Source organism: Pseudorca crassidens, chromosome 17, assembly GCF_039906515.1.
Source record: "Pseudorca crassidens isolate mPseCra1 chromosome 17, mPseCra1.hap1, whole genome shotgun sequence".
NCBI lineage: Eukaryota > Metazoa > Chordata > Mammalia > Artiodactyla > Delphinidae > Pseudorca > Pseudorca crassidens.
The window spans coordinates 7587357-7604192 of NC_090312.1; the positions used below are offsets into that span (position 1 = coordinate 7587357).

Sequence of the window (16836 nt, forward strand, 5' to 3'; positions counted from 1 at the left end):
TGTGCACACACTCCTGTGTGCAGAAACATGCATGGATATCAGATTAATTTCACTGTTTAACAAGCTGCACTGAGACCATTTCATGGTATGGTTTAAATAAAACCCACAGGCAGTGCCTGGTATGGAGTCAAGCCTAAGTGAATGTCAACAAACTAAGTTAAGGTAATTGGATGAGTTTGATTTTAGTTAAGGTAATTGGATGATTTTTTTTTGTATTTTTATCTTCCTATGTTGTTGAATTCCTACATGATCCCTTGTGAATTTTAACTGAAATAGATGGTTCCCACTGACAACTGCAGTCAAGATTTTGGTGCCCAAAGAAGGTAAACTAGGCCCCTTCCTGATTGTTATGGAGTGAATGTTTGTGTCCTCCCAAAATTCCTATGTTAGACCCCCAGTGTGATAATATGTGGAAGCGGGGTCTTTGGGAGGGAACTGTGTTTAGATGGGTCATGAGGGTGGGGCCCTCACGTTGGGATTAGTGTCCTTATAAGAAGAGGAAGAGTCTAGTCCTCTCTTTCTCTCTATCAGGTGAGGAGGAAGGTGGCCATCGCAAGCCAAGAGGGCTCTCATCAAACACTGAATCTGCCAGCACCTGGACCTTGGACTTCCAGCCTCCAGATGTGGAAGAAACAAACTGTCTATTGTTTAAGCCACTTGATCTGTGGTATTTTGTTATAGCAGCCTGAGCTGACCAAGGCACTAACCATGGACTTAATAAAGGTATGAAATGCACTCAGCTTCATTGGTCATCAGGAGATTCAAATTAGAATTACAGTGTGATACCACTACTACCCATAAGAATGTCTAAAACTGAAAACGACAGAAAACAGCAAAAGTTGGGAAGGTAGTCAAGCAATAGGAATGGTTATGCACTGCTGGTGGGAATACATTATTCCGGCCACTTTGGACATCAGTCTGGCAGCACCTACTAAAGGTGAATATATGCACACCCCCTGAGCCAGCAACTCCAGAAATGCGCACATATTTTTACCCAAAGAAATATTGAAACACTCATAGTAGCACTATTTGTAACAGCCATACACTGGAAACAACCCAAATGCTCACCGGTGTAGAATGGATAAATTGTGGCATATTCATGGAATAAAATACTACCAGCAATGAGAATGAACAACCCACAACTACATAGAAGAAACACACAAACACACTGTTGAGCAAATGGGACTCTCTTATTCTGTGTTCCTAAAGCAGAAACACTAATTTAGGCTGTTAGAAATAAGGACAGTAGGGCACCAGAGGCTTCCCTGTGCTCGTACGTTCAGTTTCCTGATCTGGGTGCTAGTTAACATAAGTATATTCAGGTTGCAAAACTTCATCCAGCTTGCACACTTATGATACATGGCTTTTTCTGTAGCTATATATAGTATACTTCAGTGAAACACTTTTTAAAAGGACATATTTCTGTCTGGAGCAAAATCATTCTGAAAACAATTGGCTCATTGATAATAAGCTGAAATAGATTTCACTGGCCAACAGGTGCATTCTACAGACCAGCTCTGTGGCCCAGCTAGGTTGTTCCACCTTTGTATCTCAGCTTCTCCATGGACACAATATCTAAAAATATCTATAATTGCTCCTTGAAAAAGCCAAAAGGACAGTTAGTTATTAGAGGAAGAGGATGAATATTAAATAAAAGTAATATTCAGAAAGGAAACAGTGTAATTTCAATTTGAAATATTTCCTCCTGGGGGGTCTCCAGGGGCTTGTAAAGTTGAGAACCTCCCCTTAATGCCCTCGAATTTCCCCCTCCTTTACTTCATCTGGTGACCTCTGCTCTTGGCATGCAGGGCCTGGAAGGTGTATCTATCTCTATTCTTCTTGATTCCTTGATCTCACTCCAGCTGAATTCTTAAGCCTTTTACTGACGGCTATTCCAACCCCTTAATTTTCTTCCCTTCCCCTCAATCAATCCATTAGTTCTCTCATGAATGCTTCTGCTCATGAATATTTCTCCTCACCTATGGGACCTCTGAAGGCTGGAAGTGAACAGCGTTCTCACCAGCAATTAGCCTCTTGAGGTTTCTAGGACTTTGAATCAATTAACTCCACAAGGTGGAGAGGGCTCAAACTTTGCATCACTCATCCTTGGGAGGTTTCCAGAACTCCTCATCCATGAATCCCAGGAGTTTCCAAATCACCTTCCTGTTGGGGCCTGCCCATATTGTTTTAGTTGAACAAAAACGGGCTGGCATTTCAGACCATCTTTTCGCTCCCTGAACCACCCAAGAATGTTACCTTGTGTATTTTAAAGACACACATTCGTTCAAATGAACCTATTTACAAAACAAAAATAGAGTCACAGATGTAGAAAACAAACTTATGGTTAGAAGGGGGAAAAGAGGTGGGGGGTAAATTGGGGGATTGGGAGGTACATATACACACTACTATATATAAAATAGGTAACTAATAAGAACCTACTGTATAGCACAGGGAATTCTACTCAGTGCTCTGTAATGACCTCTATGGGAATAGAATCTAAAAAAGAGTGGATATATGTATATGTATAACTGACTCACTTTACTATACAGCAGAAACTAACACAACATTGTAAATCAATTATACTCCAGTAAAAATTAATTAAAAAATAAATAAAGACACACATTTGGGCGGTGTCCACTACAGTCTGTATAAATGAAGGTACATGCATAAAAAGAAACGAAACTGAGTTATTTGTAGTGAGGTGGATGGACCTAGAGACTGTCATACAGAGTGAAGTAAGTCAGAAAGAGAAAAACAAATACCGTATGCTAACACATATATATGGAATCTAAAAAAAAAACGGTTCTGAAGAACCTAGGGGCAGGACAGAAATAAAGACGCAGACGTCAAGAATGGACTTGAGGACACAGGGAGGGGGAAGAGTCAGCTGGGACGAAGTGAGAGAGTGGCATGGACACATATATACACATATATTCACATTTCATACACCAAATGTGAAATAGATAGCTAGTGGGAAGCAGCTGCATAGCACAGGGAGATCAGCTCGGTGCTTTATGTCCACCTAGAGGGGTGGGATAGGGAGGGTGGGAGGGAGACGCAAGAGGGAGGAGATATGGGGATATATGTATATGTATAACTGATTCACTTTGTGATACAGCAGACACTAACACACCATTGTAAAGCAATTATATTCCAATAAAGATGTTAAAATAAATAAATAAATGAAGACACACACATTCAGGCAGTGCCCACAGCAGTCTGTGTAAAAGAAGGCACAGGCATTCACTCATGCTTGTGTTCATCCATTCATTCACTCAGGTCTTCTCCACTGGGCTGTAGATCCCACAGGAGCAAGGACCACCTCCCTCTCATCGCTGAGTCTGCTTTGCAGGGTCCATAGCAGGTGCCCCCTGAACTCCGAGGAAGGAGGAACAGAAGTGATTGCACTGAGGGTCCTGCAGCCGGAGCCTCTCCCCTCTGGATTTCCCTCCTTTCACTGAGTCACTCGGGTGCAGCCACCCAATCGTAATGTGATTATGCTGCAATCTTTAGGCCATGGGAGAGAGAAAAAGAATAATGAATCGACGACTTTAACAGACTTCTCAGCATCCACCCAACTCACTCATTAGTGAGAGAAGCAGACCCTGTAAGTGAGGTACCACTCCCAGAACCCAGAGCCCTGCCGACAAGAAGAGCCCAGAGCATTCGCCATGAAGAGGTGGCCAAAGCTGGTAAAGGCGGGGCTTCTGGAAGCCAAATGGCACAAGAGATGCCCAGGATGACTGTCCTGCCCTCCAGGGGCTCAAGGAAACCAGAGAAGGCATGTGCCTGCCCACTGTCCCTCAGGGACCTTCCCGGAGCCAGTTGCTGCCAGAAGAGGCAGCTGGAGCAGAGATCTGGAAGGACTGGTGGGGGGATATAGGGCAGGGAGAAGGATAACACGAAGATGAGACAGCAGTGTAAAGGCCAGAGCTGTGAGCAAATCTTCTTGTTTCTCTTTTGCCGGGGTTGTTCCTATTAAGAATACGTGTCACTAGTAAGTCTAAAGTCATTTTGAAGACTTACTGAGCCTTTCATATGAACAGCTAAGCGTGGAATAAGTGCCCCCAGATTTTGATTCTCTTTTCCTTTACTGTGTCGTCTTCACACAAACTAACCCTGGGAGCAAGGATCCATACCCCCAACTTTATGTCTCACTTTATATTATGCTTAATTCAGTGAGCCCCTCACCGTGTCTTGTCCCTGGAGTCCTTCACGTCCAGTGGGAACGGTCACAGCTGCTGTGCCTACCCAGGTGATAATACACATAAGGACACTGCTGTTTGCCGTGTCTCTGTGCCAACATCAGATTCCTAAAATTATCTTATAAGGTGGGCATGGCTATTCCTGAATGAAGAAAACTTCTATTCACGGATGAAGACACCAAAGCTCATAAAAGTTAGAAAATGACTAAGGCCCCAGCTTGTGTAACTTCATGGGGATTTTTTAAAAAACCAACTCCTTATTAACATATATGCACTACTATATATAAAGCAGGTAAACAACAGGACCTACTAGGTAGCGCAGGCAACTATACTCAGTATCTTGTAATAACCTATGATGAAAAAGAATCTGAAAATGAATATGTATAATGTATGTATAACTGAATCACTTTGCTGTGCACTTGAAGCTAACACAACATTGTAAATTAACTATACTTCAATTTTTTGCGCAGGCTCAGCGGCCATGGCTCACGAGCCCAGCTGCTCCGCGGCATGTGGGATCCTCCCGGACCAGGGCACGAACCCGCGTCCCCTGCATTGGCAGGTGGACTCTTAACCACTGTGCCACCGGGGAAGCCCCTATACTTCAATTTTTAAAAATACTAAAAAAAAGAAAAGAAATCAGGTCCTTAAAGTACCTCTACAAGTTCCAATTCCTATAAAATGAAGCCAAAGCTTGTGAGCATGAACCTCAACCCCCTAGCTTCTATCCACCTTCCAGCATTTTCAGTTCACGTTGCCCACTGCTTGCCCGAATCCTGTTTACCCTATTATCTTGTCACTGAATCTCTTTCCCTCCCTAAACTTACCCCTGCACTTTTGCGTTGCTGGGTGTTTTTTTTTTTTCTAATGAGGTATTTCTACCCGGAATGTCTAGTCTTACTTTCAACTTCTCACTTTTCAAGGCCTAGACATCAATGAGAGCAATGCTTCTGAAAGTGTGATCTACCTAAATTCACCTGGGGTGCTTCCTAAGCGTGAAGGTTCTACGGTTGCTCTCCTGACTTAATTATTCATATTTTTGGAAGTGAGGTTTGGGAATCTGTGTTGTTAATTGTTAATACAGCCCCCAGGTGACTATTAAGTTCAACACAATTAGGAACCTGACTTCCATAAACTCTAAGTTCCAAGGGGACGTGCTCCCTCCCACACTTATGTCTGGCGTGGAGGCTGACCTGGAGAAGACTCTGAATACTGGGGAAACCATTACATTGAGGTGCCAGAGTTCATTAGGCAAAAATGGGCTTAAGTGCAATTGTCAGGTGGATAGAAGGATGGGTCATGGTTGTATAAGTGGCAGTAACTGCCCAATACTGCTACCTCTTTGTCTAAGAATGTGTCACTGACACTCCATGCCCAAGTGGCAATAACCATGCCTTCTCGTGCTCCCAACACATCCTTGATTACATCACGGGAGCTGTCTGCTTCCTGAAGTGGTCTTTGAGCTCATGGAAGACATAGAACGTGTGCCTTATTCTTCTCTTAATCCCAACACTTAACAGAGGTCCCGGCTCAGAGTTATTGCTCAGTAAAGTTCAGTGAACTAAAACAGTGATTAATAAACTATTAACTGAACAGATGAGCAAGGAGGACCAGACACAGGCAGTTAGATGGGAACAAGAATCTGGAGATCTGTAGTTTCCTGCATTTGGCAAAACGAAAGCACCTCTTTTTCTGCCCAGTACTCAGGGCTGGGAACAGCGGGAGCTGCCATATGGGGAAAGGAGGACAGGAAAGAACAGATTTAAGAGGGTGGTGTCCCTAACGTGCTGGCAGCGGGTGCTGTTGGTGACGTTCAGCTCTGCACGCCAGCCCCAGCAGGGGGGTCGTACGCTGAAGAAGTGGAATCCAAGGGCTTCAGAAGGCAGGATGTTGTAATGGAAAAAGAGGGCATGAACTTTGGAATCATAAAGACCTGGGAGAGAATTCCAGCTACTCTGCTCACCAGCTCTGTGCTTTCTCGTCTGTAAAAATAAGCCCAAGACAGAGAAGAGGACAGGAAAAGGGATGGAGAAAGATACATCCTGATAATGTCTGATATCCTGGAGCCAGCTGTGAAGTTCCCTGTTGGCTAATGCTCATTTGGATTGGTTTTCTGCCACTTTCAACAAAGACTCCTGAATAATAAGCCACACTGGGGGTTGGTTCAGAATCAAGATTATTAGAGAGTAAGTACAAGCCACCTGTCCCGGGACTGTCTTCAACACCTGGACAAGCGCTGTTGCTTCCAGGTAATCTTTGTCCCTGATCCTATTCATGGAGGTGGAGAAAGGTCAGATAGATTTTAAAGACCATGGACAACAGACACCAGCAGGTGACAGGGGTGTATCAAAGACACTGCCTGAGCCATGAGAAATCTAGACAATTTCTAAGCATTTCTATAGTTCAAGTCTCAAGAGCAACTCTCAGAAAAGAAGTAATCGCAAAAGCATCATGCTGTCGAATCAGCAGCAGCACCTACCATTGATGGAGCTCTGATTTTCGATACAGGCAGGAAAAAAGGAGAGTCTGAATGGGATGCTCCTTTCTGGAGTTTACCCAGGGGGAATGTGGAAGGAAAAAGGGCTTCTGGCCAAGGAACCCAAACGGGCTCTTCTCCAGAATTCCATAAACCCTGGCTTCTTACCAAATCGGCACCATGAGACCCTGTATACAATTGACTGTAGCCTACACGTAAGTATTACTTGGGGAGCTTTGGAAAGCACTGATTCCTGGATACCCCTCCCTCCCCCAGGTGCAGTGGGTCTGGGATAAGACCAGGACATCAGGAGCTTTTAAATCTCCACCAAGAGATCCCAGTGCACAGCCAAGAACCACCAGACTTGAAAATAAGTTTCAGGAAAGCAAGAACTAAGTCTAGTTTATTCCAAACTCTATCACCAGCATCCAGCCAGTACTAAGCACTGAATCCTTAATACGTATTTGTTGAATGAATGAATAAATGAATGAGTCAGCCCCCCTCTTCTGTGCTCACATAGCACCTGACTTTCGTCTCCATATCTTAGTACCCAGGGAAGTGCCTGCCTCATAGCTGGTGCCTATTAAATATTTTGCCACATGGATGAATAAATTTAAGTCTCACTTTCTTCATCTGTACAATGGGGATGTTCTTTGCTTCCATGCAGACAAGACAACTGATTATTTGTGAACTTCCAGCTCAGTGAGACACAAAGGATTTTCTACCTGTTGGCAGAAAGTTTGATATTATGAGAACAGCATGGTGCAAATCAGAAAACTTAGTCTGTACCAGAGCAGAGGCAGCAATAAATGACTCCTCTTTAGGTCAGATTTAAAAACCATCTGTTCGGGTTAATTTTTTTCTCTTGCTGTTCTTTATTGGTTTAGCTGTGCTAGCTGCTGCATTTTAACACACTTGTTTTTTAATCATTCAGCCCTCAGCAGGTCATAAAGAAGAAAAACAGGATCATTAAGGTGGTACATGGATCTGCTCTATTATCATAACCACAAGTCCTCTGTCCTTATAGAGGCAAGGAGCCAAAAGGGAAGGGCCAAGGAGACAAAACCCAGAAAATATCCACCATCTTTCTATCTTGCCCTTCTATCTTTGGCTCGGCCACTAGAGCATCTAGTCAGGTTACCATGGTTACTACTAATATAGATGATGGGCAGAGGGTCCTGAAGAATTGTCTAGAAGGTGTGCCTATATCTTCTGAAGTATCTCTAGACGAGTAAATGCCTCTGACCCACCTGAGCCTGTGTCCACAATGTATCTGAATGGAAAAAAAAAAAAAAAAAGAAAAAGAAAGAAAAAACTGCCTCTTGGTTCTACTTTTCAAATTTAAGAATTTTTTTTTATCGCTGTCATACACACGCATGGTTTAAAATGTCAAAATCACTAGAAGACTTACAATCAAATCAGCAGCTGACTGCCCCATCTCTCCCTATCCTTAAAAGCAAGCAATTTTCACTTTTTTAGCTATACACTCTGCACGTCCCACCATATTAGATTTTTTACCTAAAATGCTAGCTAGTACTGTGATTCTTGATTTCTTGATTTTGGACATTATCTAAATCTATCATATAAAAAATGCAAGACAGCACCTTTAAGTCTCCCCTACACACACCCTCCACTTTTATTCTCCCTCTCTCCTATTATCAATGTTTTTTGTTAAATCCAGTGTTTCTTTTGATGATGTAAATATGTTCATGACTAAGCCAAGTCAAACTAAGAATGCAGTTTTTTTTCCCTTATACAGCTTTTAATTTTTCACAGGGGTAATTAATTGCTTCATTTTCAGTTGTTGGCATTGGGAATTTGCTTCGTTTTCCATGTTCCAAATTTTCTAACAAAGTTTTATAACCACTTTAAATAATATTTCTTCACAAACAAGCATGCCATAATCTCATTAATTAATTTATTTCCTGAACAGATACTTCTGAAGCCCTCACTGGCCTGCTTAAGTTGGTGTTGGTTGACCTTTCACTCACAGCACAGCTGCCACAAAAGGACTTCGCTTCAACTCACTTGGGTGTGGACCTTCTGTTTTGGATCCTATATCTTCTCTCTTGATTTGCTCCCTTCCTACAAAAAGCTAAATTGAAAGTAAAAATTTTGAGGATTTGCATGCCTGAAAATATCTTTATCCTAATCTCATGCTTAATTGGAAGAGCTAGAGAATTTTAGGTTAAAGACCTAAATTTGTTTTTAAACTTTTAGAATTTTATATTGGAGTATAGCCGATTAATAATGTCGTGACAGTTTCACGTGCACACCCAAGCGACTCAGCCATACATTACTTGTATCTGTTCTCCACCAAACTCCCCTCCCATCCAGGCTGCCACGTAACACTGAGCAGAGTTCCCTGTGCTATACAGTAGGTCCTTGTTGGTTAACAATTTTAAATGTAGCAGTGTGCACATGTCGATCCCAAACTCCCTGACTATCCCTCCCTCCCACCCCTTCCTCCCTCTCCCTTCTCCTTCCCTCTCTGTGCCCCTCCCCCTTCTATTTCCTCTCTCTCTCTATTTTGTGTGTGCTTTTAGGATCTTTTCTTTACTCTTTTCTGGAATTTCACATAAAATTCATATAAGTCCGTTCTGGATCTTCAGGTGGACCTTACAATTTGGAAACTTACGTTCTTCAGTCCTGGGGAATATTCTTATAGTATTTTTTAAAATTAAAATCTTAATTTTAGGATAATTGTAGATCCACATGCATTCATAAGAAAAGATACAGAGAGCAACGGTTTACCCACTTTCCTCCCATGGAAAACAGCTTGCAAAACTACAGGACACGGGTGGTGGTGGTGGGATGAATTGGGAGATTGGGATTGACATGTATACACCAATATATATAAAATAGATAACTAATAAGAACATGCTGTATAAAAAATAAATAAAATAAAATTTAAAAATTCAAAAAACCCACTACATAACAATATAATATTAACAATAATGCAGTAAGTTCACCTCAGAGATCCTTCATGTGGCCCTTTTATAAGCCACACCCACCTCCCTCCCTCCCCCACTCCCTCCTTAACCACTGGTTGCCATTAATTTGTTCCCCATTTGTATGATTTTGTTTTTTCAAGAATTGTATGTAAATGGAATCATATGATGTGCAACCTTTTAAGATTTGCTTTTTTCACTCAGCACAATCCTCTGGAGATTCACTCAGGTTATTTCATGCAACAATATTTAGTTCCTTTTTATTGCTGAGCAGTATTCTATGGTATAAATGCACCACAGTTTAACCGTGTGTTCTGGCTCAACAATTTTCTTTCGGCACTTGATAAACATTGTGCCACTTCTTTTCTGGCATGGGCTGTTTATGATGAGAAATCCATTGTCATTTAAATGGTTTTCCACAACATGTAAGTTGCCAGTTTTCGCTGGCTGCTTTCACGATTTTTTCACCTTTGTCTTTAATTTTAGAAGTTTAATTATGACGTGCTTTGATCTGGATTTCTTTGGGTTTATCCTGTTTATCCTAAATTCACTCAACTTCTTGAATCTGTAGATTTATGTCTCTTGCCAAATTTGGGAAGTTTTCAAGTCTTCAAGTTTTCAAGTTCTCAGTCCTCTCCCACCTTTTTATTCTCCTGGGATTGTGATGACATGAATGTTATACCTTTCGTTAAAATTCCACAGGTCCTTGAGACTCTGTTTATTTTTTCATCTATTTTCTCTCTGTTGTTCGGATTGGATAATATCTATTCTATCTTACAGATCACTAATTCTTTCCTCTGTCCCTTCTATTCTGCTGTTGAGCCCACCAATGAGATTTTTATCTTGGTTATTGTGTTTCTTTTCAGTTCAGAAATTTCCATTTGGTTCTTCATCTTCTATGCCTTTGCCAAAAACTCCTTTTTTCTCTTTGCTTAAGCTTTTTATCTTTTCATTTATTTCAAGCATGTCTGTAGTTGCTTTTTGAAGCATTTTTATTTGGGCTGCTTTAAAATCAGTGTCAGATAATTCTAACATTTCTGCCATTTCACCATCAGATGTTGTTGGAATATTTTTTCTTTTTTCATTCAGTGTAAGATTTTCCTGGTTCTTGGCATAATGAGTGACTGAACCCTGGACATATTTTCATATTGTGTTATAAGACTTTATATCTTATTTTAAACATCTGTTTTAACTGGACTTTTTAATCTTTTTTTTTTTTTTGCCAAACGGCACACGGGATCTTAGTTCCCTGCACAGGGATTGAACCCATGCCCCCTGCACTGGGAACGTGGAGTCTTAACCACTGGACCACCAGGAAGGTCCTGAATTTTTTTTTAACACTGCTCCTTGCATTGTTTCTGTTTCCCCCGAATTACTTTTTTGGTTTCTCTCTTTCTTATTGGAAGTTTTCTTCAAGAACATGATGATTCTATCTTGTCTGTTCATATTTAAAAGGGAAGCTACTAAAATGTTGTGAGAGCTCTCTAGGTGTGGGCAGGGCTTGTTAACAGCTATATCTCACTCACTTTAGGATGACTGGGTAGGGCTGCAATAATTTGTTGGGGGAACGAAAGATGCTAGTGTCCACAGGCATTTCCTTTGGGGATAGTTAGTCTCTTCTCCCTTCCTAGAGCCCAGCAATGGAAGGGGTGGGGGAGTTTGCCTCTTTTATTCCCGCCTCTGCTTTTTTTGATGGCTTCTGCAGAATAAACCTGTCTTTTCCAGGGGAGGGGAAAGCTGTGATCCAACTGTGTGGGATGGGAGATGCAATATGGAAAGGAGGGCACTGCTCCTCATAGAGACTGACAAGTTCCTTGTTTTCATCCTTACCTTTCTCTACGCCTCACGCCTCTAATTCCAGAGCACTTCTGAGTTTCAGTGGAAGCAACACAACTTATTTTTTATTGCAAGGCTCCTACTGCTTGACTATCTTTGTTTTAATAATTTTTCATCACCTTTTAAATGACCAGACACTGGTAATCTTTCATCTTATGTTATTACCCCTCCTATTCTTCCTTTTTGTAGGTTTATGCTTCTTCTTATTTCTTTACTTGCATTTCAGAACGGTTTGGGGAAGGGGAGATGGTAGATGCCTATGTTCCATCCACTGAAAGAAAACCTCGAGGTTTTGTTCCTTCCCTGGTCCAAGGTTTGCTGTACTTTCTTTGCCAGTCTCACAAGTCCATTTAAGTGTGGTACGATGCAAAGTAGGAACTCACTTTAGAAGATGTGGAATTTGATGATCAGAGGGGTTAGTGAGTTACCAAAGGTCACACAGCTCCTCAACTTCTGTTCTCCATTAGCCCACAATGACTTAAATAGGCTACCTTCTGCAGATCCTGTGATCCCAGAAATTATCAAACTACTTTTAAAAAACACACCAAATACAAAATTCATTTTGCTGATATCCCAATGGTTTTTCTCCTCTGTAAAATGATGATACTAATCACAGCCCTGCTATTCTTGCAGAGGGTTGGGAGGATCCAAAATGAAGGTAGTTTGGGTGGCCTTTTACCAAAAAGAAAGCAATATATGTTGTAGTGGTCCTGGATGTGTTTGGTTGTCATCATGACTGTTGCTGTTGGGTAATTGTTTGGTCCATATTTGGTGAAATTTGGGCAGCAGCGAGTAACTTGAAAATGCATCATTGGACAAACAAAGGACAGTCAGCAAGGTTTAATGAGGAGAACCTGAGCTCTGAGTTCAGACAGGCATTGGTGCAGACCCCAGCTTTGCCTCTTCCTAATGATGTGACCTTGGGAAAATCACAGAAACCTTCCTGAGGCTGTATTTGCCTATCTGCAAACTGGGGAGACTAACACCTACCTTTCAGAGATGCTGGGAGGATTATAAAAATCTCACATTTCAAGCACCTTGCACAGAGCCCAGCAGGTGACCTTCCCTTCCTCAAGTTTCCCTTCCCCTGATTCCATCAATAAAGTCTCCTCCTAACACCCCCTCAGGCCAACCTTCCATGTTGGACATGAGAATAAAACCTTATAGTCAAAAGAGGCCAAAGGCCCGGGGAAGAGGACATTTGCATTTTAAAAAAACTATACTTTTTCATTAACGTTTCTAATAAACCAAAGCCCCAAGGAAAAGTAAAAGGAATTGGCTTTACTTCACCCAATAGAGAGAGGTCTTCGGTAGGTTTCATAACTGCCTTCAAGTGATGATCAAAACTGACCATCAGCAATAATGTGCATCAAGAGTCCATGGACACAGTTACAGCCCGAAAACCCACACAGACAAAAGGGAAACGAAGGAACATCGACTACAAATGTGAGGTAGAGAAGTAGGAAGCCAGAGGAAGCTGCGGGCTGTCCTCTCTCCCTGCTCTTGATTTATTCCTGCTACTTACTAGGCGGCCGCCCAGCTCTCCCTACCAGGATCACTGAGCTTATTATTCTCAGAGCACGTGGTGATCTTTCACGCGTCCACGCCTTTGCACACAGTGTTCTCTGCCCGCCGTGCCCTTCCCTTTACCCCAGCTCCTTCTGGCACACTTTCATCTTGCAAGTACTCTCTACCACCTCCTCTAGGACTTCTCCGACTGCTCTCCCCGGCCCTCGGCTTCTCCCACAGCACTTTGGACTCACATCGATGACAGGACTTACTACAGTGCATCTCACTCTTTGCTTGCATATGCTTCCCTACTTGACTTCGGGGGAAAGGCCTGCATCCTATACATTGGTTTTATACCCTCCCAGCATGCTAGCTAATTACCTAGTATATGACAGGAGCTCAAAACTGCATGTTGAGAGAATTAATGAATAGAAGAATGAGTGAATTCAGCAAACATGACCATCAAGCTCAACAAAGTTGTCTTTTTTTAAATGATTCCTCCTAGACGCTTCTTTCTGGCTTTGTAGCTTGCAGAGGTGGGGGGAGGGGCGTTAGGAGGTTGAGTTTAATCGTGCAGGTGAGTTAGTTCCTCTCTTGCAAAACGTCCCACCATTCTATGCTCACATTTCCCATGTGCCATGAAGCCCCCAAGTAACCAACTCCTGGAAATTCCTGCCTCAGCACTTGCTAACGCCTCTTACGAGAAAGCCCACTCCATTCCCTTCTGCCTGGATAACATCTTCTCGTCTTTCAGGACTCAGCTCAAGGATCAGTTTCTCTGGGAAGCCTTTCCTGTCCCCCTGGTTTAATTTAGGTGCCCTTCCTCAGTCAACCCTAGCCCCCAATTTGCCTTTATCCAGATATTGAGTGGTTATTGCAAAAGGAAAGTAAATTGGATTAGAGCAAAATCTCTACTACTAGAGATGGAGTGGAAAGATATTTAGATGGTCAAGTCAATAGGACTTGATAATGAATCGGGTATGGGCAGGTAACGGAAAAAGAGTCCTCAAGAGTAAATACTTTGCCCAAGTTTGCACAGAGTTGACAGGTAGCACAGCTTACATTCACACATCTGATTCCAAAGCCCTTGGTCTATATCATCCTGCTATTCATTAGCAGCATTTCATTAGCAAATATTTCATTATTTCATTAGCAATATTTATTCAGTCACTCCACAAATACACGTTGAGCCCCTACTATTACCAGACACTGTTCTTGGAATTCATCAGGGAGCGCTATACGAAAAGATCCTCACCCACATGGAGCTCACGCTCTGTAGGTTATCTTCCTCTGTTGGCCTGAGCACCCCTCATTCCTCGTTTCCTCAGTGCTCAGCATCCCTGCTTCCTCAAATCAGATCAGTTCTTGATTGCTCCAAGTTTAAGTTCCTTTTCTAACTAACCCAGCATTCACTGACTTTTCTCAGACCACCATGATGCTCACTCTAATTTCTATCTGTTGCCCAGAGAATTGAAGAGCCCTATAATGTTTGAACCGAGGAAGATTTTCTTTAAGAAAAAGCTCACAGGATTTGAAGCCACAAAATGCTGCATCTAAGCACGGTCTCTATCATCCCTGAGCTCAATGTTTCCTCAGCCATAACAGAGGATTTGGAAGTTCAGTTGTCCAACAACTCCCCTCCCCATCCTGCTTCCATGGGGAGAGACTACCTCCTGATCTTTGATGTGGGGCTTGGCTTTGTAACTTATTTTGACCAATGAAACATGGGCAAAAATGGCAGTGCGCCAGCTCCAAGTCCACACATTGCGAGCTCACGTGTTTCCTCTTGCCCTTCTGACAACTTCAGATTCCCACCGTGGAGGAACATGCCCCAGGTAGATGCCACCCATTCAGATCATCAGGTCTAGAGTGAGATACATAAAGGAAGGCACCTGCCCTGGGTAGCCACTGGCTTAGCTGGATGGTTCTGACTCAGGGTCTGTCACAAGACTACGATCGGGTGGTCATTCGTGGCTTCATTCATCTCAAGGCTTGAATGGGGTAGGATCTGCTTCTCAGCTCACTCCTGTGGCTCTTGGCAGGTCATGTCCTTACTGGCTGTCTGAAACATCAGTTACTTGTCACATGGGCCTCTCCAACATGCATCTTGCTTTCCCAAAGGGAGATACCCAAGCCAGAAGCTGTAGTCTCTTTGTAACCTAATTGCAAAAGTGACACCCCATCATTTTGCTGTATCCCATCTGATACAACTGAGTCACTAGGTCCAGTCCACACTCAACATAAGGCAGAGACCATTGGGCCATCTTGGAGGCTGCCTGCCACAAATAATAAGGTGCTAACAATTACTACTACTAATAATAATAATGGTGAAGAGAAAGAGTTTTATTTTTGCTATCAGAAAGAATATGGGTTCAAATCTCAACTCTACAACCTACCTAACATGAGACCTAGGACAAGTCACTTACCTTCTCCAAGGCTCAGTTCTCCATTTGTAAACACAGGATGATACTGAATTTTGCATAGATACTATGTGACAGACGTGAAACAATGGATATGAAATGCATAGTGTGGCATCTGGCACAAAGGAAGAGGAAAAATAAATGACGGCATCATTATCGTATCGTGTGGGGGTTTTAGCTCCAGCTAAATGTAATTGCATTTTCCTGGCATATTTTTTCCTAAAGAATTGGCCTGTCTGAGTTACTGGCCAATTTGTTAGACCATGAAAGAAATGCATCATCTGCTTCCAGTTCCTTAGATCTTAGGAGTAGAAATAAAATGCCAATGGATGAGGTCATGAGAGCAACAGAAACCCCTAAATATGTGCTTTCCCAGGTTCTGTGCTCAAAAGCATTCTGGAAGACTCCAGGAATACACAACTTCTCCCCTTCTTCTAGGGAAAGACTGGACTCTGTTAGTCCAAGGTAGCACCACAGACTCCAGCAAGGAGGCCAGGAGAGCAAGGAGGTCTATTTGCCCAGAGTCGTGGCTATTTTAGGTTTAATATTTAGAGAGATAAACTTGCTGTGCCTTTGATATTTGTGAAGGCATTTCTCCTACTCTTGTAGCCTGAGGCCATTGCAGAGTTCAAAGGATAGAGTCAATTTACTGAGTCAGACATCAGGAAGGTCTTTATATTCAGCTCCAGATAAAGACCAAATATTAATTTATAAGGGAAAGATGAAATGTGTCGCTTTTTAACTAAGAAGAAATAGAAGTTGTGTAGATTTCTCACAACTGGAAGGAATTCATCTGGTCCCTAGCCCTTGGGGTTAGGTGTTGAAGTGAAAGCAGTCCTTGGGATTTTTATCTACTTCCACATCTGCAACAGTCGATGAGCTGAGCTGATGTGGAGGAACCACAGGAGCATGAGAAAGGCCACCAGACCCATCAGTGTCTGCCCTGATGTCTGAGTTTCTACCACTTGAGAATCCCTCCACTGGAGAGACAATATGGTTCTGGAGACAGAGCACGTGAATCAAAGACAGAGGGATGAATTATATCTCGGCTGCTTGCCGGCTATGCCAAATGGGCCTCCTGCATTTGGTTTCCTCACCTGGAAAATGGAAAGTGATGACAATACTTGCACACAGAACCTGCTTACGTGAATATGAAAATGCACATAAAAGCATTTTGTCAATGGTGATTAATCAATTCAGCTGTTTGTTAACCAGCATTTAGAATTCTATCTTTGATATTCACAGCAGTTCCGGAAAGAGTAGAGTTCTCATTATTCCTCTTTTACAGGAAAGAAAACTGAGGCTCAAAGAGGTAATTAACCTGCTCTTTGTCGCCCTGCTAGATTTTGTAGTTGTTCCTGTTGCTGCTGTTACTGGTAATTCTCATAATTTCTGAGAATTACTTATAAAATACAAATTTTACCATTCTAGTTACCTTG

The 16836-nt window shown here is 42.3% G+C and overlaps 1 long non-coding RNA gene across 2 annotated transcripts in view; it reads right to left on the reverse strand.

Annotated features, from left to right (window-relative positions):
• The window catches only part of LOC137210762 (uncharacterized), a 298931-nt gene that overhangs the window by 68948 nt on the left and 213147 nt on the right, over nucleotides 1-16836 (reverse strand). Inside the window, exon 5 of one of the 2 annotated variants that reach the window (XR_010936702.1) lies at nucleotides 6749-7406. The exons of the other annotated variant lie outside the window; for it this stretch is intronic. This is a non-coding gene — a long non-coding RNA (uncharacterized lncRNA). Of the gene's footprint in view, nucleotides 1-6748; nucleotides 7407-16836 lie in introns of those variants that run through there. 2 annotated transcript variants of the gene reach the window in all.